General features: G+C 39.8%; 1 protein-coding gene and 1 pseudogene across 3 annotated transcripts in view; both read right to left on the bottom strand.

The window, feature by feature from the left end:
* DIAPH2 (diaphanous related formin 2) overlaps window positions 1–26,661 on the bottom strand; it is a 1,101,152-nt gene that overhangs the window by 288,686 nt on the left and 785,805 nt on the right. The window lies entirely within an intron of this gene.
* LOC129517682 (T-complex protein 1 subunit delta-like) lies at window positions 3,126–5,550 on the bottom strand (annotated as a pseudogene).

Here is a 26,661-nt window from a genome sequence, read left to right as displayed (position 1 = left end):
TCTTTTCTTCCCTATACCTGGGAAGGTATTGAATGCATATTAAGGTTCTCAAGTTTTCTTTTTTTTTCTTTTTTTTTTTTTTTATTTATTTATGATAGTCACACAGAGAGAGAGAGAGAGAGGCAGAGACACAGGCAGAGGGAGAAGCAGGCTCCATGCACCGGGAGCCCGATGTGGGTTCGATCCGGGGTCTCCAGGATCGCGCCCTGGGCCAAAGGCAGGCGCCAAACCGCTGCGCCACCCAGGGATCCCGGTTCTCAAGTTTTCTTTGAGGCAACTAATCATTGATTTTTATACAGAGGAGTATCATCTTACTTGTTTGTAGGAACCTAACTGGTAACAGAAGAGTTGTTTGGAAGATGACATATTGAACCATGTATGAAACACGGGGTTCCATACTTGGGCTCTTTGATAACTTGGAGATCAGCCTCTATGAAAACAGTGAGAACTGCAAAGCCAAGGAAAGATAACTTGGAGATCAGCCTCTATGAAAACAGTGAGAACTGCAAAGCCAAGGAAAATAGAACAGAGACTTCCTCTCATCTAATCCAATGTAGATCACGGTGGTACCTTAACAGCGCTCCATTAACATTCTTATTGATTCAATGAACATGCTCTTGGTCTGAATATGTTTGGCTTTTTTTTTTTTTAAGATTTTATTTATTTATTCATGAAAGACACACACACACAGAGAGAGGCAGAGACACACGCAGAGGGAGAAGCAGGCTCCATGCAGGGAGCCCAACGAGGGACTTGATCCCGGGACTCCAGGATTACGGCCTGGGCTGAAGGCAGGCGCTAAATCGCCGAGACACCCAGGGATCCCTGTTTGGCTTTGATACATCCTCAAAATACAGAATAGTCTGGAATTATAACTTTAGCTAAGAGAGCAAAATATCCTATCCCATAGTCTGTGGTAACAGTTCCCAATGACCATAAAAAGTCATTTAACTACCAAGGCCAATGATGCAAAATATGTAGTCAGTATGACTTGGCAAAGGGTATGTCCCTGAGGAATTGGCTTTTATTGTTTTGGGGAGTGACAGAGTTAGGGTATAAAGGACTTTAAGACATAATATTATAGACTCAACAATAACTATATATAGTTATGAAATTAATTAGAAATGATGCCAAGTATCTGCAAATAACTGTTTCTCATCATTACTGTACACTGTTTTTTTTATTTTTAAATTTTTACTATACCAGGTACTTCTGCTATATCTGCTGCTGCTTTGGAATGAATGTCTAGGTATTTGGGACTGATTTCTCACTGTAAAATAGTTCTTTGAATTCTTTGGGCATTTTATTATCATTTTTTTACATTTGTTTTAATATGGTCCATTTCAGGTTTTGGGATTCTTGTACTGTATTATAGATAGTTTCTAATAATGCATTTTCAGTCCAAGTTGTAGTTTCAAATTCAGCTGATAATGCTTTGGCATTTATTTATCTTTCCTTAACTAAAATCACCAACGTGGTAAAGAAGTGGCAACAAAAAGGGAAAAGTCTGCCAAACAAAATTTACTCATAAAGAGCCAAATCTGTATATTTGAAAGACCTATGAACTGACACAGAGATTTCATGCCTTTTTTCCATGGCAGGGTAACCTGTAGGATTCATGTCTCCCATTGCAAAATAAGCAACTAGAATGGAAATTCTTTAAAGTTACTACCAGCTGTAAATAATGCCAGATTCTTTAAGTATTCAGGTAAAATGGAAGCACTAATATGAGAAAAAGTGAATACTTTGATTTCTTTAATGGAAATACTTGAATATATTATTTAAATTAGTTGTATGTTTTACAGTAAGCCTTCCTATTCTAGATTGAGGGCAAATGATAGTTAAAGTAAATTTTGCACATCTTTTGCATGTCCTGTGATCTCTAAAACAGGGTTAAAGGATCAAATAAGTACATGGCAACATCATCCTAAATTTCACCTACAATAAACTATCATAAAGACAGGCATATTACTCGAATGTAAAAAAATATGGCTTTGAAATATACTTCGTATTTCTAACCTGATTGCTTATCGAGGACTCTTACTTGTTTACAATCTGGGCTGTTTGTCACTCCTGACATTAAATTTGCAACTCCCAATTCCCTGAGCTTTGAAGATCTATACTCACTTATCAGAATGCATTCATGCCATCACCTTATATGAACTTTCTTTAGATGTTCATGTAACCCTAACCATAACCCTAATCTCGTCCTCACTTACTAAAAACTTTTACAAGTTTGAAAACAAGTGCATTTCAGAATATAAAGAGCGCTAATCTAATAGTATCTTCATCATGGAAGCAAAACATTTCAGAATATTTCCCTCAGTTTAGTCAATATGGTAATAGCTTATTCTGGACTGACCCTGAGCCAGAATGTCCACTAGGAAGATTTTATTCTTGTTAGAATTTTTTTAGACAGATAATTTTTGCAACATATTTCTTATGCTTTTTAACGACTCTTCATTTAATTTTTAAGATTTTCTATGTATACATTTATGTGTATATGTATATGTGACTATACATGGATATATATAAGAATTTATTGATTTTACTGCATCCCTAATAGATGCTATGCTTTTTCTAACATCAATTTAATGTATGTTTTAAGTATGAAATCACATTCTTTAATTCTGAAAGGCATTTTTAGATGCTATATGTGGAAGAAGTCTTTGAAATACAGTGGTATTATTTCCCGAGAATGCATTCCTTTTTTTCTTTCTTTTGTTGGAAATATAAATTATGCCCTGTGAAATTTTTCTGCTTGAGGAAAACAAACAATAACTAAATACCTTCAGTAGTGTTCAGTTTGTGATATGGATATAAACTAGGTTTGCAAATCTATCTTTACTGTGTTTGCTGTCTGTAGGTATTTTTGACATCTCAAAAAATTACATGATCTTAGGAACCATATATATGTTTCTCTTTTTTTGAAATCAAACATTTAATATTTTAATTAGGTTGTGTCAATACAATTTTTCAAGCAAGTGCCAACTGGAAGACCAGGCGTACGGATTCATAAAGGAAACAAATCTTCCAAAAAGCAAAAACACGAAGGTGATTTTCCACTTCAGACGCACACAGCAGTTAGTGGCCACAGCAGCACCAGTTGGCCAGTGTTAATCTGATTACCGAGTGTTTACCACATCATCAATTTTCAGAATGCTCTGGATGGTTTCAGGCGCTAGAGTCAGTGCACTGACTGAAACCAACAAAGGCTGGACAACCAGTTCCTCCAAAATGTTGGAAATATCACCCTTTCAGACATTAATGCTGGTAATTTTTTCTCCTTGGACATGCTGGTTTCCTTGTTCTGTTACTGTAGAAATGGGAATCAGGCCAGCATTTTCAGCTAGTGTAGATGGAATGGCTTCCATAGCATCTGCAAAAGCATGATTGCAGTAGGATTCCATGCCACTCATTGTTCGTGAATATTCAGTTAACCTCAGGGCCAATTCTATCTCTGGAGTACCACCTCCTGCAATAAGAGCTCTCTTCTTCACTAAACAGCAAATAACACCTAGGGCATCATGAATGGAGCGCTCAGCTTCTTCAATCATCAATTTGTTAGATCCATGAACAATTGTAACTGTTCTTCCAGGACTTGTACAGCCTGTAATCTTGAGCACTTTGCCACAACCATTTAAATTGACCTCCTCAGCTAACTCGGCTGATCCTAGCATGTCAGCAGTGAATTGGTCAATATGAGCAACTGGCTTGGTTCCAGTGGTCTTACAAATGAATTGAATGTCTTCTCTTTCAACATCCTTAAACACCACAATCTTCATCTTGTTCAGGAAATATAATGCAAGAAAACATAGAGCATCTCTCAGGATAGACTTCTGTATGAGGAGGACATTATATCCTATTTTTAATTGTTTTTAATTTAATTTAATTTTTTGTTTTCAAGAATGTTTTTTTTTAATAATAAATTTATTTTTATTGGTGTTCAATTTGCCAACATACAGAATAACACCCAGTGCTCATCCCGTCAAGTGCCCCCTTCAGTGCCCATCACCCATTAACCCCTCCCCCACCCTCCTCCCCTTCCATCACCCCTAGTTCGTTTCCCAGAGTTAGGAGTCTTCATGTTCTGTCTCCCTTTCTGATATTTCCAACACATTTCTTCTCCCTTCCCTTCTATTCCCTTTCACTATTATTTATATTCCCCAAATGAATGAGACCATATGTTTGTCCTTCTCCGATTGACTTATTTCACTTAGCATAATACCCTCTAGTACCATGGCCACCATGGACATGAGAAAATGTTCTGCATCACTTGCCATCAGGGAAATACAAATCAAAACCACAATGAGATACCACCTCGCACCAGTGAGAATGGGGAAAATTAACAAGGCAGGAAACCACAAATGTTGGAGAGGATGTGGAGAAAAGGGAACCCTCTTACACTGTTGGTGGGAATGTGAACTGGTGCAGCCACTCTGGAAAACTGTGTGGAGGTTCCTCCAAGAGTTAAAAATAGACCTGCCCTACGACCCAGCAGTTGCACTGTTGGGGATTTAGCCCAAAGATACAGATGCAATGAAACGCCGGGACACCTGCACCCCAATGTTTATAGCAGCAATGTCCACAATAGCCAAACTGTGGAAGGAGCCTCGGTGTCCATCAAAAGATGAATGGGTAAAGAAGATGTGGTTTATGTTTACATCCTATTTTTTAAATTTGCTTCACTAAATTGAGAATATAGGCTCTCTCCTCATAAAGCACTCAGTCCATCTGGACATAGTCAGAAACTACTATTTGATTATCCATTATCTGTTTTGAGAGCAGATAAGCAAAACTGAGTAAGCCCAATCTTAGCCTTTGAAACTCTGGGTATTCCAGAATTTGCCACTTTTTGAGTAAGTACCAGCCCTTCTACCAGCTCACAGTCATCAATTGCCCCACCAAGTTTCTTAACTATTTTATTATCTCCAAGTTCTACACTAGTAGCAGTGGCTGGGTCAATCACTTTCATCACTGCATTTACACTCATCGGAGAAAGCAGACTTGAATAACTGAGAGACAACTTTTAAGTTCAATGAAGTGGTAGCACTATTTAATAAAGTTTCTCTGTCACTGAGTTCCACAGGTGGAGACATGTCAGTCGAGATTAGTATACCCTTTGCTAAAGCTTTCTGGAATGACTCAGAAATGATGGTCGGATGAATCCCTTTCTGAAGAAGCTTGGTACAGGAATCTAAGAGAACCAGGAATGATGACCACTGATGTGGTTGATGCCAACTCCTGCTTCTATATCTTGTGCCTTAGACAGCTCCACCAGCATTCTGGCTGTTGGATGTAACATTTGCATTTGTTTAAGAATGGTGGCACCATCATTTGTAATGATCACATCGTCTTTTCCATCTTGAATCATTTTATCCATTCCTTTTGGTCCAAGGCTTGTTCTAATAGCATCAGCAATAGCTTTGGCCGAGGAATGTTGTTGAAGCGGATCTGGGTCAGCTTGTCATGGTCCTTATAGGCAGTTTTGCTGCAGTCATCAGTAGCCTCGGCAAGCACCCTGCTCCGCAGTGCCACGTTCTCAGGCATGGCCAACTTGGCTGGGTCTGCGTGGGCTTGGGAAGGACGGATGGGCACAGATTCCAGTGGGCTGCAGAGTAACAGAACACGCCCACCGCCTTCATGAAGCTTCAGGAACCATGTATGTTTCAATGTCATTGTATTATTCAAAGTCAGCACTTGGGATAAAAAAAGAAAAAAGGCAGGATCTCAAAGAGATATTTGTCCTCAAATGTTCATTGCAGCATTATTCACAATAGCCAAGAGGTGGAAAGAATCTAAATGTCTATCAATGGATGGGTAAAGAAAATGTGGGATATACATACACCAGGATATTATTCAACCACACAAAAGAAGAAATATGCTATATGCTACAACATAGATATACCTGGAGGACATTATACTACGTGAAATAAGCCTGACACAGAAGGACAATTACTGCATGATATCACTTATATGAGGTATCCAAAGTAGTCAAAATCATAGAAGCAGAAATTATAATGATGGTTTCAGGAGCTGGGGGAAGGGAAAATGGGGAGATACTATTCAATTGGGCATAGAGTTTCAGGCATGTAAGATGAAAAACTTCTAGATGTGTGATACTACATTGTGCTTACAGTTAAGAATAATGTATTTTACTTAAAATTTTGTTAAGAAGGTAGATTTCAGGTATTTTTCACCACAGTAATAAAAAGGCAAACTTCTACTTAGATCACAAACTCTCCACACATACACACACACACACACACACACACACACACACACACTCTTAATGAATCCAAATTTTTACTTATGTATCTAAGTAGTCTCAGGGTTCTGTGCCAGTTGAAGTTAGAGGGGTCAGTGACTTTCTCTTTCTCCCCTGGCAATTTAATATTGCATAGGCCTTGCTTAGGAGCCCAGAGGAAGTGTATGTGTGTGTGTCTCTATGTAGAAATGAAGGGAGGAGAGAAAAAGTGCCAGTGGATGTGCTTAGATAGACTTTGACACTTACATTTTAGGGCTACTTTGTCAAAAAGGCAAGAAAAGACTTCTAAGTATTCAGCAGAGTCACCCAGGGAACAGCAAAGGAGTTAGAGCTATAGCAACAATAAGAATATTCTGTGATTAAGCTGCCCACAAGTAGAGAACCTGGTTGGTTTCCTCCTGTGTGTTCTCTCCTTTGTAACACCCAGGTGCCCAGGAAGACATGTTGATGCTTGAAAATACTGAAAGCAGTCATTGAATGGTCTAAGGAAATTTAGATGCAGAGATAAGCTCCAAATAAATGATAGAACAGGTTATGTATATTAGTGCTCAGTTTAAAGTCTCAAAACAAAATACTCTATTAATGCACGCTTCTACTGTATATACTTGAATCATTCTGATAAAAGATTTACTGGGGTTTTTAAGTGTGAGCTTTCCTTTTAGCATCTTCATGTATTCTCATTTTAAGTGAGGTATGTAGTTGGGGGGAGTGATTTTCACTCATGTACAAAAAAAAAAAAATGTATGTCATTTATCCACAAATGCCCAGGCATTGTCAAGCCATAAGAGCAAAATGTGCCAAAATGTTAGGCAGTTAGTTATTTTTGCATAAAACACACATCTAAACACATATTAACGGAACAGTAGATGGTAGACAAAAGAAAATCAGATTGCAGTGTGGGTGAAACATACCCAATAAGTTCTGTAAAGATGGAAACCTGAGCAAGAGACACCATACTGAGTAGGCAAATGGAATGTCTAATCTGATTTTTTCATCCTTATCACTTTTGATTTATCCTGTCTGTAGAATACATTATCATTTTTATCTTGATGCCTTACAGACATTTTTTGATAGAAGGAGAAAGAATATGTTTATATAGTAATATATCTTGGGAAATACTTAATCTATGAATAAAGATTTTTAATGATGTATAGTGCTTTCTAATATTCATTGGTGAATGAAACTTAATTTAGATGTATTTTGACATTAATTAAGTTTCATTCACCAATGAATATTAGACTAGCAAAATGATGAATATGGCTACATAGTCTAATATATATAAGAATTATCTTGAACTTATTTTACAAATCAAATAGAATATTTATTCAGCTTATAAATTATTTTTCCCAGTCACGATAAAAGTAGGAAATAAGGATAAGTATCTAAAAAGAACATGTGGAAAATAATTTAAATATTTGCACATTTACTACCAATTTAGGACTCTCAGCAAATAAAAAAGACATTTTATTTAGATTGGACTGAAGCTGAGATACATTAAACAAGAGCAATGACAGATGCTAGATCTAGGGAAAATGATAACCTAATAGTTAAAGAGCTAATGCATTTTTAGGGCAAGATAATAATATAATTAAAATATACTCAACAATACTACATACCCATATGGTTTGATATTATTACAAAACAGGAAAATACATGCCTCAAAGCTTACAACAGGGAAAAAGAGTGATTGCTTTTGGAGGGGCATCTTTGTTTTCAGATGAGTTAAGAAAGAATGAATTATATGGATTGTTAGGGAAAGGTGTGAAAAATTTCATCTAAAATAAAGGCAATTTAAGTATTAGGAAAATGTCAACCCTGAAAAAGAGTTAAATTAATAAAAAAGAACTTTCTTAAGCCCACAGATACTTGTTTACAAAAATAAAGCCTGTTGAACATGCTTATATTTCAGAACACAGGCACAGAAATTAATTGAAACTACTCAGTTTAGAAGTTGTGGGGAATCTTTCTAAACCGGATTTTCAAATTGTCCAATCAAGCAACCTCCTTCTCCTGTTTACTTATCTGCTGCTTCTTTCCTCTTTTAGAAATGACCTAGTTAAAAAAGCACAGAGACTCCTATTATGAAAACACAAATGCCCTACATACATTGCTCCACAGGACAGATGTGCATCCATTACCAAGGCGGGCCATGAGTGAATCTTTGCTATTGTGATGCTGAGTTTAATGTATGCGCATTTGCCAAGCAGGAGGATATTAATTAATCACAGAGAGCCATTGAATGCAGCTCAGCACAACTGCAGACCACATCTTGCTTTCCTTTGATGCCACTTGGCTGAAATCTTAACTGAACAGCAATGTTGTCCTTCCTGAGACTAGGTTTTGTGCTGTTCTGGACAGGCTGAAAATGGTATTGTCACAGCCCATTAAAATTTTCATAGTGGTCATCTCGCAGTCCTAAGAAGCAAGCCTGTTTTGTATGCATAAAAGAAAGTCCCAAGTCCTGGGCAGGTGGGTAGGTGGTTATTTCTGGCTGCAAATTTGCTAAGTTTCTAAATCAGTTCTGCTTTAATTAGGAGCTTTTTTTCTGAGTTATTTTGATGTTAATAATATATGGCTGTCACATCTCCTTGTACATGTTCCCAAACAGTGATACAAACATTATTAAATCTAATCAGGGTTTATGGAGTATTCCATATGTTACCCACTGTGAATCTATTGAAATGCCATTTTATTGGATAATGTATAAAGGCTGGTATACAGTAGGAATCTTCTTTTGTTCCTCTAGTCAAAAAATTTATGAAAAATTTTCCACAGATGGCAGTTGCTTTCAATTTATATTTCACCATATTTAAAAATGAGTATTTTGTTTTTAGACATCTATATAATGTGTATCTGAATTCACAAAGACTTTTAACTCCAGAGTACAATAATTAACTATTCTTTGACTAATTTAAAGAACAAAAACAATGCTGCAAATGACTTAGATGAAATAAAGATCATGTTAAAAGGCCTCCTAAGAAGTAGGCATTACAAAGCAGTTAATAAGAAATTGAAAACCAGGCACCACATGTCCAATACCTAAAGTAATATTAGGAAGAAAATCTAAGCAAAGCAAAACAAAACAAAACAAAATGTACTCTTGCCTAAGACTGGGCCACTGCCATGCATTGCAATGCATGTCCTCCCTGCTCTCTGTATTTACAATCAACTAGAATATTCAGTGTGGACATTAAAAGTAATTCCAGGGAGGCGGGGCAAGATGGTGGAGGAGTAGGGTCTCCAAGTCACCTGTCCCCACCAACTTACCTAGATAACTTTCAAATCATCCTGAAAACCTACGAATTCGGCCTGAGATTTAAAGAGAACAGCTGGAACGTGACAGAGAGAAGGGTTTTCACTTCTAGCAAGGTAGGAAGGAAGTGGGGGAGGGGCCCCAAGAGGAGCCAAGCTAAGGACAGGTGGTAAAAGCCTCTGGGACAGAAAAGCCCAGTCCGGAGGAAGCACTTTAAAAATCCGCACTGGATTCTTCCCTGACGGAAAGGCACTTAGCAGGGAAAACAGGCAGAATCGCAGGAGGGGCAGTGGAGCCTCCAGTCTCCCAGAGTCACTCAGAGAGTAAGTGTACCGGGGCAGAGCGTGCCACAGACTGTGGGCCCAGCCGGATAAAGGGTTGGAGCACGCCCAGCGGAGCCTCAAAGTTCAGGCAGCGGCTCCGGGTGGAGGGGGCTGCACCCCGGAAGCACAATTCCAGCAGCGCAGGCCTGGAATCCAAGGGAGCAAGGGACACAGCCCACGATCCTGAGCTCTCCCCGAGACAGGCAGAGGCGGGGAGGGAACAGGACAGCGAGGACTCTCCTGCCACCGGACATTCCCAAGCTATGCAGATCAATGACCCGCCTGCCGGGAGCATCCAGACCAGTGTGGACCAGAAGACTGCAGTAGGTACTGCGAGGAACTGACTCCAGAGCTGGATAGCTGGCCGCCACCAGTGTTGTTGTTCTTCCTTGTGTTACCCTGTGCCTGGGACCAAGAGGGGCCACCAGGGAACAGCGGCCTCACAGTATAAACAGCTCCCACTGAGCCCTGCACCTGGCAGGGGGCGGGGCAGCTCCCCCAGGTGTACACATCTGAGAATCAGCACAGCAGACCCCTCCCCCAGAAGACCAGCTGGAAGGACAGGGGAAAACCAAGTTCTTGACAGAGCAGTGCTGGAAGCTCCAGGGGAAGTCGAGGGCTTTACAGTATATAGAACTAGAGGATACTCCTTTTTTTTTTTTCCAGTACAACTCAGTTTTGTATCAGACTGTAAATTTCCACTTTTTCTCTTTTCCCACCTTAACTACAATATTTTACCACCTCTTCATTTTTAAGATTCTTCCTTAATGACTTTCATATTTCTGCAATTACAGGTCCTAGATATATTTTCCACTTCTAGATTCCCTTCAACATACTCTACTTAATTTGGGGGGATATACAAGATATGTTTTTGTTTTGTTTTGTTTTTTGTTGTTTTCTCTGCCTCATTTTGTTCAACAATGACGGAAGTTAATACTATCTAAAATATGACAAGCATGCACCCAAAACCAACTGGTATACCATGCTGCTTCATTCTGTGAGATTCCTAATTCCCATTCTGGCCCCTCTTTTATCTCATTTATGTTTTGGTGGTCAATGTTGGGGCCATCTACAAATATTTCTAGAGTATATAAATTTGGGACTGAGCATCTTCTAATATTCAGAACTTAATATAGTCAGCTACAAGAGGATTGACCTCTAGAAACTGTCAGGTAGACTACATTCTCCCTTCACTACAACTTCATCACCACCAACATCTCCCAGGCCGCCCCTTTTTCTTCTTCCCCTTTCATTTTACTTTTTCTTTTCTTTTTTCTTTCTATTTTTTTTTCTCTTCTTTAGGATTCCTGGCCTATTATTTTTACTACTGTTTTAAAAATATATTTTTTTAATTTTTATTTATTTATGATAGTCAGAGAGAGAGAGAGAGAGAGAGGCAGAGACACAGGCAGAGGGAGAAGCAGGCTCCATGCACCGGGAGCCCGACATGGGATTCGATCCCGGGTCTCCAGGATCGCGCCCTGGGCCAAAGGCAGGCGCCAAACCGCTGCGCCACCCAGGGATCCCTTTACTACTGTTTTAAAATGTGTTTTTCACTTTAGTGGTCCTTTGTTTTATTTTGTTCTCATCTTTGTTTTCAATTTCTAATCTCTGACCTCTGTAGAATCATCTAGTGTGAAATTTCCTTAGGTTGTGGTCGATACTCTTGATGCAGCCCGCTCATACAGCCACTCTGCACTGAGAAAAATGACTAGAAAGAAGAACTCACCACAAAAGAAAGAATCAGAAATGGTACTCTTTCCCACAGAGTAACAGAATTTGGATTCCAATTCGATGTCAGAAAGCCAATTCAGAATCACAATTATAAAGATACTAGGGGCTCTGGAAAAAAGCATAAAGTATTCAAGAGAGTTCATGATGCAGAATTGAGATCTAATCAGGCCGAAATTAAAAATCAATTAAATGAGATGCAATCCAAACTGAAGATTCTATGGATGAGGGTTAAGGAGGGAGAAGAAAGAGTGAGTGACACAGACCACAAGATAATGGCAAGGAAGGAAGCTGAGAAAAAAGAGAAAAACAATTAAAAGACCATGAGTAAAGGTTAAGGGAAATAAATGACAGCTTCAGAAAGAAAGGTCTGTCTATAATTGCAGCTCCAGAGGGTGCCCAGAGTGACAGAGGGCCAGGAAGCATATTTGAACAAATCATAGTTCAGAACATCCCTAATTTGGGGAGGGAAACAGGCATTCAGATCCAGGAGATAGCAAGGACCGCCCCAAAATCAACAAAAACTGTTCAACACCTCGACATTTAATAGTGAAACTTGCAAATACCAAAGATAAAGAGAAAATCTTTAAAGTAGAAAGAGACAAGATATCCCTAACTTATATGGGGAGAAGTATTACATTAACAGCAGACCTCTCCACAGAGACCTGGCAGGCCAGAGAAGGCTGGCAGGATATATTCAGGGTCCTAAATGAGAAGAACCTGCAGCCAAGAATACTTTATCCAGCAAGGCTCTCATTCAGAATAGAAGGAAAGATAAAGAGAGTCCAAGATAGGCAGAAACTGACAGAATCTGTGACCACCAAACCAGCTCTGCAAGAAATATTAAGGAAGATTCTGTAAAAGAAAGAGGAATCCCAAGGAAATAATCAACAAAAACAGGGACTGAATAGGTATTACGATGACACCAAATTCATATGTTTCAATAGTAACTCTGAACGTGCATGGGTTAATGATCCCATCAAAAGATGCAGGGTTTCAGACTGGATAAAAAAACAAGACCCATCTATTTGCTGTCTAGAAGAAACTCATTTTAGACCTAAGGACACTTCCAGCCTGAAAATGAAAGGGTGGAGGACCATTTACCATTCCAATGGCCCTCAAAAAAAAGCTGGGGTAGCCATCCTCATATCAGATAAATTAAAGTTTATCCCAAAGACTGTAGTAAGAGATGAAGAGGGACACTATATCATACTTAAAGGGTTTATCCAACAAGAAGACCTAACAACCATGAATATTTATGCCCCTAATGTGGAAGCTGCCAAATATATCAGTCAATTAATAACCAAAGTAAAGACATACTTAGATAATAATACACTAATAGTAGGAAACGTCAACACGGCACTTTCAGCAAATGACAGATATTCTAAGCACAACATCTCCAAAGAAACAAGAGCTTTAAGTGATACACTGGATCAGATGGATTCCACAGATATATACAGAACTTTCCACCCAAATGCAAATTAATACACCTTCTTCTCAAGTGCACATGGACCTTTCTCTTGAATACACTACATACTGGGTCACAAATCAGGTCTTAACCGATACCAAAATATTGAGACTGTCCCCTGCATGTTTTCAGAGCACAATGCTTTGAAACTATAACTCAATCACAAGAAGAAATTTGGAAGAAACTCAAGCACATGGAGGTTAAAGAGCATCCTGCTAAAAGATGAAAGGGTCAATGAGGAAATTAGAGAATTAAAGAGATTCATGGAAACTAATGATAATGAAGAGACAACCATTCAGAAATCTTGAGATACAGCAAAAGCAATCCTAAGAGGGAAAGACATCGCAATAAAAGCATCCCTCAAAAAATTGGAAAAAAGTCAAATACTCAAGTTAACCTTGAACCTAAAGGAATTGGAGAAAGAACAGGAAATAAAACGTACACCAAACAGAGGAAGAGAGTTAATAAAGATTTGAGCAGAACTCAATGAAATAGAAACTAGAAGAAGTGTAGAACAGATCAACAAACCAGGAGTTGGTGCTTTGAAAGAATTAATAAGATAGATAAACCATCAGCCCGCCTTATTAAAAACAAAAGAGAAAAGACACAAATAAAATCACGAATGAAAAAGGAGAGATCACAACCAATACCGAGGAAATACAAACGATTTTAAAAACATATTATGAGGGGATCCCTGGGTGGCTCAGTGGTTTAGTGCCTGCCTTCGGCCCAGGGTGTGGTCCTGGGGTCCTGGGATCGAGTCCCACATCAGGCTCCCTGAGTGGAGCCTCCTTCTCCCTCTGCCTGTGTCTCTGCCTCCTCTCTAACTCTGTTTCTGTCATGAATAAATAAATAAAATCTTTAAAAGAACAACACATTATGAGCAGCTCTATGCCAATAAATTAGGCAATCTAGAAGAAATCTATGCATTTCTGGAAAACCACAAACTACCAAAACTGGAACAGGAAGAAACAGAAAACCTAAACAGGCTGATAACCAAGGAGGAAATTGAAGCAGTCATCAAAAACTTCCCAAGACACAAAAGTTCAGGGCCAGATGGCTCCCCAGGGGAAATCTATCAAACATTTAAAGAAGAAACAAATCCTATTCTACTAAAGTTGTTACGAAAGATAGAAAGAGATGGAATACGTCCAAACTCGTTCTATGAGGCCAGCATCACCTTAATTCCAAAACCAGACAAAGACTCCACCAAAAAGGAGAATTATAGACAAATATCCCTGATGAACACAGATGCAAACATTCTAAACAAGGCACTAGCCAATAGGATCCAAGAATACATTAAGATGATTCACCATGACCAAGTGTGATGTGCCCCAGGAAGCAAGGCTGGTTCAACACTCGTGAAGCAATCAATGCGATGGATCATATCAACAAGAGAAAAAACAAGAACCATATGATCCTCTCAAAAGATGCAGAGAAAGCATTTGATAAATACAGCATCCATTCCTGATCAAAACTCTCCAGAGTGTAGGGATAGAAGGAACATTCCTCAGCATCTTAAAAGCCATCTATGAAAAGCTCACAGCAAATATCTTTCTCAATGGGGAAACATTGGGATCCTTTCTCCTAAGATCAGGAACAAGACAGGGATGTCCACTCGTGCCACTGCTATTCAACATAGTACTAGAAGACCTAGCCTCAGCAATTAGGGAACAAAAAGAAATAAAAGGCTTTGAAATTGGGAAAGATGAAGTCAAACTCCTCTTTGCAGATGACATGATACTGTACATAGAAAACCCAAAAGACTCCATGACAAGATTGCTAACTCAAACACCAATTTGGCAGTGTGGCAGGATACAAAATTAATGCCCCCAAATCAGTGGCATTTCTGCACACTAACAATGAAATAGAAGAAAGAGAAATTCAGGAGTCCATCCCATTTACAATTGCACCCAAAAGCATAAGATACCTAGGAATAAACCTAACCAAAGAGGTAAAGGATCCATACCCTAAAAAGTACAGAACTCTTTTGAAAGAAATTGAGGAAGACACAAAGAGATCGAAAAATACTCCATGCTCATGGATTGGAAGAATTAGCATTGTGAAAATGTCAATGCTACCCAGGGTAATTTACACATTTAATGGAATCCCTATAGAAATACCATGGACTTTCTTCAGAGAGTTGGAATAAATCATCTTAAGATTTGTGTGCAATCAGAAAAGACCCTGAATATCCAGGAGAATATTAAAAAAGAAAACCAGAGCCGGGGGCATTACAGTGCTGGATTTCAAGTGCCCTGCAAAGCTGTGGTCATCAAGACAGTGTGGTACTGGCACAAAAACAGACACATAGATCAATGGAATAGAAGAGAACCCAGAAATGGGCACTCAATTCTATGTTCAACTAATATTTGATGAAGCAGGAAAGATTATCCACTGGAAAAAGAACAGTCTCTTCAATAAATGGTGCTGGGGAAATTGGACAGCCACATGCAGAAAAATGAAACTAGGCCATTCTTTTACACCATACACAAAGACAAACTCAAAATGGATGAAAGATCTAAATGTGAGACAAGAATCCATCAGAATCCTAGAGGTGAACACAGGCAACACCCTTTTTGAACTTCACTACAGCAACTTCTTGCAACATACACCCATAAAGGCAAGGGAAACAAAAGCAAAAATGAATTATTGGGACTTTATCAAGATAACAAGCTTCTACACAGCAAAAGAAACAGTCAACAAAACTAAAAGACAACCTACAGAATGGGAGAAGATCTTTGCAAATGACGTATCAGACAAAGGGCTAGTATCCAAGATCTATAAGGAACTTATTAAACTCAACAGCAAAGAAGCAAACAATCCAGTCATGAAATGGGCAAAAGACATGAAGAGAAATCTCACAGAGGAAGACATAGACATGGCCAACAAGCACATGAGAAAATGCTCTGCATCACTTGCCATCAGGGAAATACAAATCAAAACCACAATGAGATACCACCTCGCACCAGTGAGAATGGTGAAATTTAACACGACAGGAAACAACAAATGTTGGAGAGAATGTGCAGGAAAGGGAACCCTCTTGCACTGTTGGTGGGAATGTGAACTGGTGCAGCCACTCTGGAAAACTGTGTGGAGGTTCCTCAAAGAGTTAAAAATAGAACTACCGTATGACCCAGCAATTGCACTGCTAGGGATTTACCTCAAAGATACAGATACAGTGAAACGGCAGGACAACTGCACCCCAATGTTTATAGCAGCAATATCCACAACAGCCAAAATGTGGGAGGAGCCTCGGTGTCCACCAAAAGATGAATGTATAAAGAACATGTGGCATACATATACAATGGAATTTTACTCAGTCATTAGAAATGACAAATACCCACTATTTGCTTCAAGGTGGATGGACCTGGAGGGTATTATGCTGAGTGAAGTAAGTTAATCAGAGATGGACAAACATTATATGGTCTCATTCATTTGGGCAATACAACAAAATAGTGAAAAAGAATAAAGGGGAAAGGAGAGAAAATGAGTGGGAAATATCAGTGAGGGTGAGAGAACATGAGAGTCACCTAGTTCTGGGAAATGAACAAGGGGTAGTGGAAAGAGAGGTGTCTGGGGGAACGGAGTTACTGGGTGACAGGCACTGAGGGGGGCACTTGATGGGATGAGTACTGGGTGTTATGCTATATGTTGGCAAATGGAACTCCAGTTAAGAAATACAAAATAAAATAATAAAAATATAAAGGGAATTCCAGTCAGATGGTCCTGTATTTCTGATGATGTGTCTATGTATTTTCTCCCCTTGAGCAATGTTATCGAGTACATTATGTCTTTAAGAAGCAAAGTTGCAGATGCAGATTCTGCACTAAGAAGGCACATCATGGATTACAATAGACTCTGGTCACTGCTCACATGCATGATGTGAATTTTATAGCTTGTCTATTTGCTTCTTCATTCACAGCCATAGGCACAAATGGTGATCATCACTAGGATCACTATCATTAAACTCAAAGTTGAGAGCTATATATGTTTGAGGATAACAATTTACTTTTATAGATTTCCAGCAGTGTCATATAAATGGTTTAATTTATTACTGCCTGAAGAGAGACTACAGAAAAAGCTGATCAGTGGTGTTTTCCTCTGGGTATTGATACATTGGAATCTGAAGCTACAGAGGGCTGTTATATTGCATTGTATATAGGTTCTTCGAGATATCTCAAACCTTGGTATTTGAGTGCAACCACCAAAATATGTCTGTTAGATTCGACAGAAAAACAAGAAGACTGAGATGTCATCATTAAAAAATGTAAGATATGAAAAGCAAAAAAAAAGTATAAAAGATTTTTAAAATTTATTTTAAAAAGTTTATTGTACTTTATTGTAGTAAGTTTATTGTATCTACTGTGAATGTGGGGTTGACTATTTTGTCATTATACTGATCTTGTGATGCTTTCCAATCACTATGGCATTCTTTTCTAAGATGTTATTTAATGCTAGTAAACTATAAAGGGGTTTCTTCTTTTCTTTCTTTTTTTTTTTCAAATATATCCTAAAACACTCTAGAAGTGTGTGATTTCTCTACTATTTACTCTTAAAGTTAAAAGACGGACATTAAAGCCTGACAGGCAGGCACTGTGTTTTATAGTGAGCGAAAGGAATTTTATATGAAATGACAGCGCAGTTGCATCCTCAAAATATTAAGTGGCACATCTGACTTTTAGCTACATGAAGCATTTATGTGATCTTTTTATTAAAGTTTTCTATTCAGAAGTAAACAATGCATTGCTTTTCATGAGTTCCACATCACCCTCTGTTGAAGACTTGCTAGAATCATTAGAGAAAGCAGCTTCCCAAATGCGAACATCACAGAAGCCTCTGAATTACCAGTAAAACACTCATTATCTCTTTAAATATGCTTTACTAAAAGCAGAGTCATATTTAGGCACCAAAGGGTAATTGTTTCCTGTAAAGTTGGTTATTAGCAGGGTAAAATTATAACATTTAGATGTTGAATACACAAGGTTTGGCCTATAAAGAGCCCCTCTTTTCTGTGCTTGCTTTTTAAGGACTGGGAAGAACTTAAGAATAAATGTTAAAAGACTTCTATTTGCAATGATATATTGTAGGTAACTGCAAATAGAATTGCAAAAGAGCTTGTGCTATTAACAACCTATTTTTTAGTCAGGAAGAAAATCTCTAAGTACCATCTATAATTTAAATTCTAAGTGGTAGGTTTCAATTGAAACAGTTTTTTTCTTCTTAAACAACTAATCAAAATAAGTAAATTGAGTTGGACTCCCAAACCTCTCCAAAACTGTACATATTAAACTAGTGGCCAAAAGTCAGCAATGGTTGCTGGTATGGTTTCTTTCCCCATGTCTTTAGGTGCACACATGTAATTTTGTGCTTCAAGGAGTTAGCGCTTCATAAAAACAGAGAGAAACAGTAATAAAACATACACCAGTGTGCTTCGAAAGTAATTAAAAATATGGTATTTCCCTGTACTCATTTCCTTGCCTTTTGGCATTACCCCTTCTATATCCTATGTGCAACTTCACCTCTAACTCACAAAATGCACTTTATTTCTTTTGTACTCTACGCTAAAGAATCATATGCTTAAATTTACAGAAATTGTACCCTAAATAATATTATTAGGCTTCTAAACACATTTTTTTTAAAAAAATTGCATTACAATAAGAATAAACTCAAGAGAGCATTGGCTCCAATTCACAAACTATGTAGACAATTTTCGGTTTTGAAAGTACACTTTTATATCTTCCAAAGTGAGATATCTAAACAATACATTTTAATTGCATACAGTGGGATATGTATTTGATGAACACATTAAAATTTGTTACAACTAAATTTTCAATTCTGTGAGTTTTTGCATTTGATGCTAACATTTGTTAGTCCAAATACTTAAATAAAATTGTATCCTTACACATGGAGGCACTTGTAAATATATTTCTAAAGGTATAAATTAGCATATCATTTGTTTGAATATGCCTAAAATCAAAATAATTTCCAATATCATTTTGAATCAAGACTGGAAGCAAGAGGGGCAGGGCAAGATGGTGGAGGGGTAGGGTCCACAAGTCAACTGTCCCCACCACCTTACCTAGATAACCTTCAAAACATCCTGAAAACCTACGAATTTGGCCTGAGATTTAGAGAACAGCTGGAATGTAACAGAGAGAAGAGTTCACGCTTCTATCAAGGTAGGAAGGCGGAAAAACAAATAAATAAAAAAGCATCCAAGGGGGAGGGGCCCCCCAAGGAGCCGGGCTAAGGACCCCCGGCATGTGCCCCCAGGACAGGAAAGCCCAGGCCCGGAGAAGTAGGAGCTTTACCAATCTTCCGGGAGGGAAAGGCGATCACAGGGAGTTCAAGCAGGATCCCAGGAGGGGGCAGTAAAGCCCACAGGTTCCCGGGGTCACTAACAGAGGAACTGCGCTCTGGGGGAGAGCAGGCCACACAAATCGGGCGGAGCTCCATAAAGGCCAGGAGCAGCTCAGGAGACAGCTCAGGTGGCCGCTCTATGGCGGAGGGGGCTGCACAGCTCTGGGAGTGTGATTCCAGTGGCCCGGGCCCCAGAGCCCAAGGCATCGGAAGACACAGCCCAGAATCCAGCGCTCCCCCTGGGACAGGCAGAAGCCGGGAAGACGGGAGGACACAGGACATCGAGGATGCTCCTGCCTCCAGGTGGCCCCAAACTATGCAGATCAGTGCCCCGACCCTGGAGCATCCAGGCCCCTGCAGACTGGGAGACTGTGGTAGTTACTGCCGAAGCTGACTCTAGAGCTGGAGAGCTGGCCGCCACCACTGACGTTGTTAATCCTGGTGTCACCTTGTGCCTGGGACTGAGCAGGATAAACAGCTCCCACAGAACAGTGCACCCGGCAGGGGGCGAGGCAGCTCCCCCAGATGAACACACCTGAGAATCAGCGGAACAGGCTCCTTCCCCAGAAGACCAGCTGGAAGGACAGGGGAAGAGCAAGTTCTTAACCAAGCAGCGCCGGAAAGCTCCAGGGAAGTCGAAAGACTTACAGTATATAGAATCAGAGGATACCTCTCCTTGTTTTTTTTGTTTTTTATTTCTTTGCTTCCCCATTTTTCCCCCCTTTTCCTTCCTTTTCCAGTAAAACTTGTTTTTAGCGACTCTGTACTGAGCAAAATAACTAGAAGAACTAACCACAAAAGAAAATATCAGAAATAGTACTCTCTCCTACAAAGTTACAGAATTTGAATTAAAATTCGATGTCAGAAAGCCAATTCAGAAGCACAATTATAAAGCTACTGGTGGCTCTGGAAAAAAATCATAAAGGATTCAGGAAACGTCATGACTGCAGAATTTATTTTTTATTTATTTATTTATTTATTTATTTATTTATTTATTTTTACTGTATAATTGAGTTTTAATGGGGGACACTTAGCACGGTTAGTGTGCAATAAGAAATAACAATAATATCAATACAAGCTCACAAAGAATATAAGAAAGATGTTCTTTAAGTTGACCCCCAAACCAAGTGACATAATTGATATGCTGTTGAGTATTGACTTATACATAAATAGATCCTGTTATAGATAAAGCTTTTAATCACAATATAACAACAAACCAGCATTCACTACCACCCCATCCATCTATCCATCTATCTATCCATCCATCCATCTAACACCTTCTCTTATATCAGTGGTTCTCGACTAGGGCAAGGGTAGAGGACATGCTGCCCCCAGGGGACATGTAGCAATGTATAGACACGTTTTAATTGCCACAACCGGGGGGCAGTGGAAGGAGTTACTGGCATCTTGTGATTTAAACCAGATAAGTTGCTAAATACATTACAATATACAGGACAGAACCCCACAACAACTAATTATCCAATACAAAGTCTCAATAGTATTATTCTTGAGAAATCTTGTCATAATATATACATGAAATGTACATACATACATATACATACAAGTCCTCTTTTGAGAAAAATATGTAAACTACATATACATTTTACAGATACACATCAATGCATATTTATGCTAATACACATGACTGCAGAATTTAGATCTAATCAGGCCAAAATTAAAAACCAATTAAATGAGATGCACTCCACACTGTAGGTCCTAATGACTAGGGTTAATGAGGTAGAAGAACGAGTGTGTGACATAGAAGAAAAGTTGATGGCAAGGAAGGAAGCTGAGGAAAAACGAGAAAAAAAAATCAAAAGATCATGAGAAGAGGTTAAGAGATATAAATGACAGCCTCGAAAGAAAAATCTACATTTACTTGGGGTTCCAGATGGTGCTGAAAGGCACAGAGGACCAGAAAGGGTATTTGAACAAATCATAGCTGAGAACTTCCCTATCTTGGGGAGTGAAACAGGCATTCAGATCCAGGAGATGGAGAGTCCCCCCCCCAAAAAAAAATCAATAAAAACCTTTTAACACCCTGACATTCAATAGTGAAACTTGCAAATTCCAAAGATAAAGAGAAAATCCTTAAAGCAGCAAGAAACAAGAGATCCTTAACTTATACAGGAAGAAATATTAGATTAACAGCAGACCTATCCACAGAGACTGAGCAGGCCAGAAAGGGCTCACAGGATATATTAAGGGCCCTAAATGAGAAGATCATGCAACCAAGAATACTTAATCCAGCAAGGCTCTCATTCATAATAGAGGGAGAGATAAAGAGCTTCCAAGATTGGCAGAAACTGAAAGAATATGTTACCACCAAACCAGCTCTGAAGAAATATTAAGGAGGACTCTGTAAAAGAAAGAGGAAGTCCAAGGAAACAATCCACAAAAACCGGAACTGAACAGGTATTATGATGACACTAAATTCATTTCTTTCAATAGTAACTCTGAATGTGAATGGGCTAAATGATCCCATCAAAGGCTCAGGGTTTCAGACTGGATAAAAAGCAAGACTCATCTATTTGCAGCCTACAAAAGACTCATTTTAGACCTAAGGACACTGGCAGCCTGAAAATAAAAGGTTGGAGAACCATTTACCATTCAAATGGTCCTCAAATGAAAGCTGGGGTAGCCATCCTCATATCAGATAAATTAAAGCTTATCCCAAAGACTGTAGTAAGAGATGATGAGGGACACTATATCATACTAAAAGGATCTATCCAACAAGAGGACCTAATAATCGTGAATATTTATGCCCCTAATGTGGGAGCTGCCAAGTATATCAATTAATAACCAAGGTTAAGACATAGATAATAATACACATATACTGGGAGACTTGAATACAGGGCTTTCTGCAATTGACAGATTTTCTAAGCACAACATCTCCAAAGAAAGAAGAGCATTACATGATACACTGGACCAGATGGATTTCACAGATATTTACAAAACTTTACATCCAAACACAACTGAATACACATTCTTTTTAAGGGAACAGGGAACTTTTTCCAGAATAGACCACATACTGGTTAAGACCAGTATGAATTTGTGGTTTGACCACAAATCAGGTCTTAACTGATACCAAAAGATAGGGATTGTCCCTGCATATTTTCAGACCATAATGCTTTGAAATTAGAACTAAATCAGAACAGTGTGGTACTGGCAAAAAACAGACACATAGATCAATGGAACAGAATAGAGAACCCAGAAGTGGACCCTCAACTTTATGGTCAACTAATATTCGACAAAGCAGGAAAGACTATCCACTGGAAAAAAGACAGTCTCTTCAATAAATGGTGCTGGGAAAATTGGACATCCACATGCAGAAGAATGAAACTAGACCACTCTCTTGCACCATACACAAAGATAAACTCAAAATGGATGAAAGATCTAAATGTGAGACAAGATTCCATCAAAATCCTAGAGGAGAACACAGGCAACACCCTTTTTGACCTTGGCCCCAGTAACTTCTTGCAAGATTCATCCATGAAGGCAAGAGAAACAAAAGCAAAAATGAATTTAATGAACTCGACTTCATCAAGATAAGAAGCTTTTGCACAGCAAAGGTTACAGGCAACAAAACTAAAAGACAACCTACAGAATGGGAGAAGATATTTGCAAATGACATATCAGGCTGATTCTTTCTGGCCTGCTAGGTCTCTGTGGATAGGTCTGCTATTAATCTAATAGTTTTGCAGTTTTGTCCCTCTGCAACTTCAGAATGAGGCAGTCTCATTTGTCTTGTAAATCATTAAGTTAATCTAGGAGGAGACCAGGTAAAGCAGTATAGTGAAGATATCTCTAAATTTCTGTCTGGCATTCTTTCGGAATAGAACATCAGCTAACCTTTTCTTTTCCTTTACATCTCTTTCCTTTCTCTTTTTCACTCCAGGATGGTCATGACTGCTTGTCCAGCAACTTTCTTGTTACATAAAGATTAGAATTGGCAGAGGAGAAATAGGTTTGTGAATTTACCATGCCTTGGGCCCTAAAACTGCTTCCTGAGTTTCTTCACCAAGTAGCTCTCTCTCAAGGACTCATAGAGATCCCCCATAAGAGGAAATACAATCTTAGATTATCTGCAGCTTTGTTTAATCTGTGATAATGGTTAAGAAGTGACCAGTTTCTTTTTTTTTTAATTTGATTATTTTATCAATTTTCCTTTTAGAGTTTGTGTTTTTTGGCGTATTATTATTTTTTAAAATAATAAATTTATTTTTTATTGGTGTTCAATTTGCCAACATACAGAACAACACCCAGTGCTCATCCCGTCAAGTGCCCTCAGTGCCCACCACCCAGTCACCCCCACCCCCCGCCTTCCTCCCCTTCCACCACCCCTAGTTTGTTTCCCAGAGTTAGGAGTCTACCAAAAAAGTGCTATGTTGGGGGAGGGGCAAGATGGCGGAAGAGCAGGGGGAGGGGCAAGATGGCGGAAGAGCAGGGTCCCCAAATCACCTGTCCCCACCAAATTACCTAGATAACCTTCAAACCATCCTGAAAATTTACGAATTCGGCCTGAGATGTAAAGAGAGACCAGCTGGAATGCTACAGTGAGAAAAGTCCGCGCTTCTATCAAGGTAGGAAGACGGGGGGAAAAAGAAATAAAGAAACAAAAGGCCTCCGAGGGGGAGGGGCCCCGCGAGGAGCCGGGCTGAGGCCGGGGCGAGTGTCCCCAGGACAGGAGAGCCCCGTCCCGGAGGAGCAGGAGCTGCACCAACCTTCCCGGGCGGGCGGAAAGGGGCTCGCAGGGAGTTGGAGCAGGACCCAGGAGAGCGGGGATGCCCTCAGGCTCCCTGGGACACTAACAGACACCTGCGAGCGCAGGAGAGTGCTCCGAGCTCCCTAAGGGCTGCAGCACGCACCGAGGGACCGACCGGAGCAGCTCGGAGGGGCTCGGGAGCGGCTCCAGGGAGGGAGCTGCGGGGCGGGAGCGCAAATCCAACAACACAGGCCCCGGAGCACAGGGCGCCGGGACACAGCCCAGGATCCGGCCTCCCCCGGGACAGGCAGAGGCCGGGAGGGCCCAGGACAGCAAGGACGCTCCTGCCCGGAGCTGAGCAGATCAGCGGCCCCGCCCCGGAGCCTCCAGGCCCTGCGGACGGAGAACCGAGAGCCCCGAGCCCCGTAGTTCCTGCGGAGGCTGAATCCAGGCTTCCAGAGTTGCCATAGCAACTGCAACTGTTCCTCCTGAGACCTCACGGGGTAAACAACCCCCGCTGAGCCCTGCAGCAGGCAGGGGCAGAGCAGCTCCCCCAAGTGCTAACACCTGAGAATCAGCGCAACAGGCCCCTCCCCCAGAAGACCAGCTGGACGGACCAGTGATACTCCCCGTGTTCCAATACAACTTGTTTCTGGCCACTCTGCACTGAGCAAAATGACTAGAAGGAAAACCTCACTTCAAAAGAAAGAATCAGAAACAGCCCTCTCTCCCACAGAGTTACAAAATCTGGATTACACTTCAATGTCAGAAAGCCAATTCAGAAGCACTATTCTACAGCTACTGGTGGCTCTAGAAAAAAGCATTAAGGCCTCACGAGACTTCATGACTGCAGAATTTAGATCCAATCAGGCAGAAATTAAAAATCAATTGAATGAGATGCAATCCAAACTAGAAGTCCTAACGACGAGGGTTAACGAGGTGGAAGAACGAGTGAGTGACATAGAAGACAAGTTAATGGCAAAGAGGGAAACTGAGGAAAAAAGAGATAAACAATTAAAGAACCATGAAGACAGATTAAGGCAAATAAATGACACTCTAAGGAAGAAAAACCTACGTTTAATTGGGGTTCCCGAGGGCGCCGAAAGGGACAGAGGGCCAGAATATGTATTTGAACAAATCCTAGCTGAAAACTTTCCCAATCTGGGAAGGGAAACAGGCATTCAGATCCAGGAAATAGAGAGATCCCCCCTAAAATCAATAAAAACCGTTCAACACCTCGACATCTAATAGTGAAGCTTGCAAATTCCAAAGATAAAGAGAAGATCCTTAAAGCAGCAAGAGACAAGAAGTCCCTGACTTTCATGGGGAGGAATATTAGGGTAACAGCAGACCTCTCCACAGAGACCTGGCAGGCCAGAAAGGGCTGGCAGGATATATTCAGGGTCCTAAATGAGAAGAACATGCAACCAAGAATACTTTATCCAGCAAGGCTCTCATTCAAAATGGAAGGAGAGATAAAGAGCTTCCAAGACAGGCAGGAACTGAAAGAATATGTGACCTCCAAACCAGCTCTGCAAGAAATTTTAAGGGGGACTCTTAAAACTCCCCTTTAAGAAGAAGTTCAAGTAACTCTGAACATGAATGGGCTTAATGACCCCATCAAAAGGCGCAGAGTTTCAGACTGGATAAAAAAACAGGACCCATCTATTTGCTGTCTACAAGAGACTCATTTTAGACAGAAGGACACCTACAACCTGAAAATAAAAGGTTGGAGAACCATTTACCATTCAAATGGTTCTCAAAATATACCCTAAAAACTACAGAACACTTCTGAAAGAAATTGAGGAAGACACAAAGAGTTGGAAAAATATTCCATGCTCATGGATTGGCAGAATTAATATTGTGAAAATGTCAATGTTACCCAGGGCAATTTACACGTATAATGCAATCCCTATCAAAATACCATGGACTTTCTTCAGAGACTTAGAACAAATTATTTTAAGATTTGTGTGGAATCAGAAAAGACCCCAAACAGCCAGGGGAATTTTAAAAAAAGAAAACCATCTCTGGGGGCATCACAATGCCAGATTTCAGGTTGTACTACAAAGCTGTGTTCATCAAGACAGTGTGGTACTGGCACAAAAACAGACATATAGATCAATGGAACAGAACAGAGAACCCAGAAGTGGACCCTGAACTTTATGCTCAACTAATATACGATAAAGGAGGAAAGACGATCCACTAGAAGAAAGACAGTCTCTTCAATAAATGGTGCTGGGAAAATTGGACATCCACATGCAGTAGAATGAAACTGGACCACTCTCTTGCACCATACACAAAGATAAACTCAAAATAGATGAAAGATCTAAATGTGAGACAAGATTCCATCAAAATCCCAGAGAAGAACTCAGGCAACACCCTTTTTTAACTTGGCCACAGTAACCGGAGAAGGACAAACAGTGTATGTTCTCATTCATTTGGGGAATATGAATAATAGCGAAAGGGAATATAAGGGAAGGGAGAAGAAATGTGTGAGAAATATCAGAAAGGGAGACAGAACATAGAGACTCCTAACTCTGGGAAATGAAC

Source organism: Nyctereutes procyonoides, unplaced genomic scaffold, assembly GCF_905146905.1.
Source record: "Nyctereutes procyonoides isolate TBG_1078 unplaced genomic scaffold, NYPRO_anot_genome, whole genome shotgun sequence".
Classification (NCBI taxonomy): domain Eukaryota; kingdom Metazoa; phylum Chordata; class Mammalia; order Carnivora; family Canidae; genus Nyctereutes; species Nyctereutes procyonoides.
Note: the sequence above shows the minus strand (reverse complement) of the source record. Positions and strands in the feature narration are given on the sequence as shown.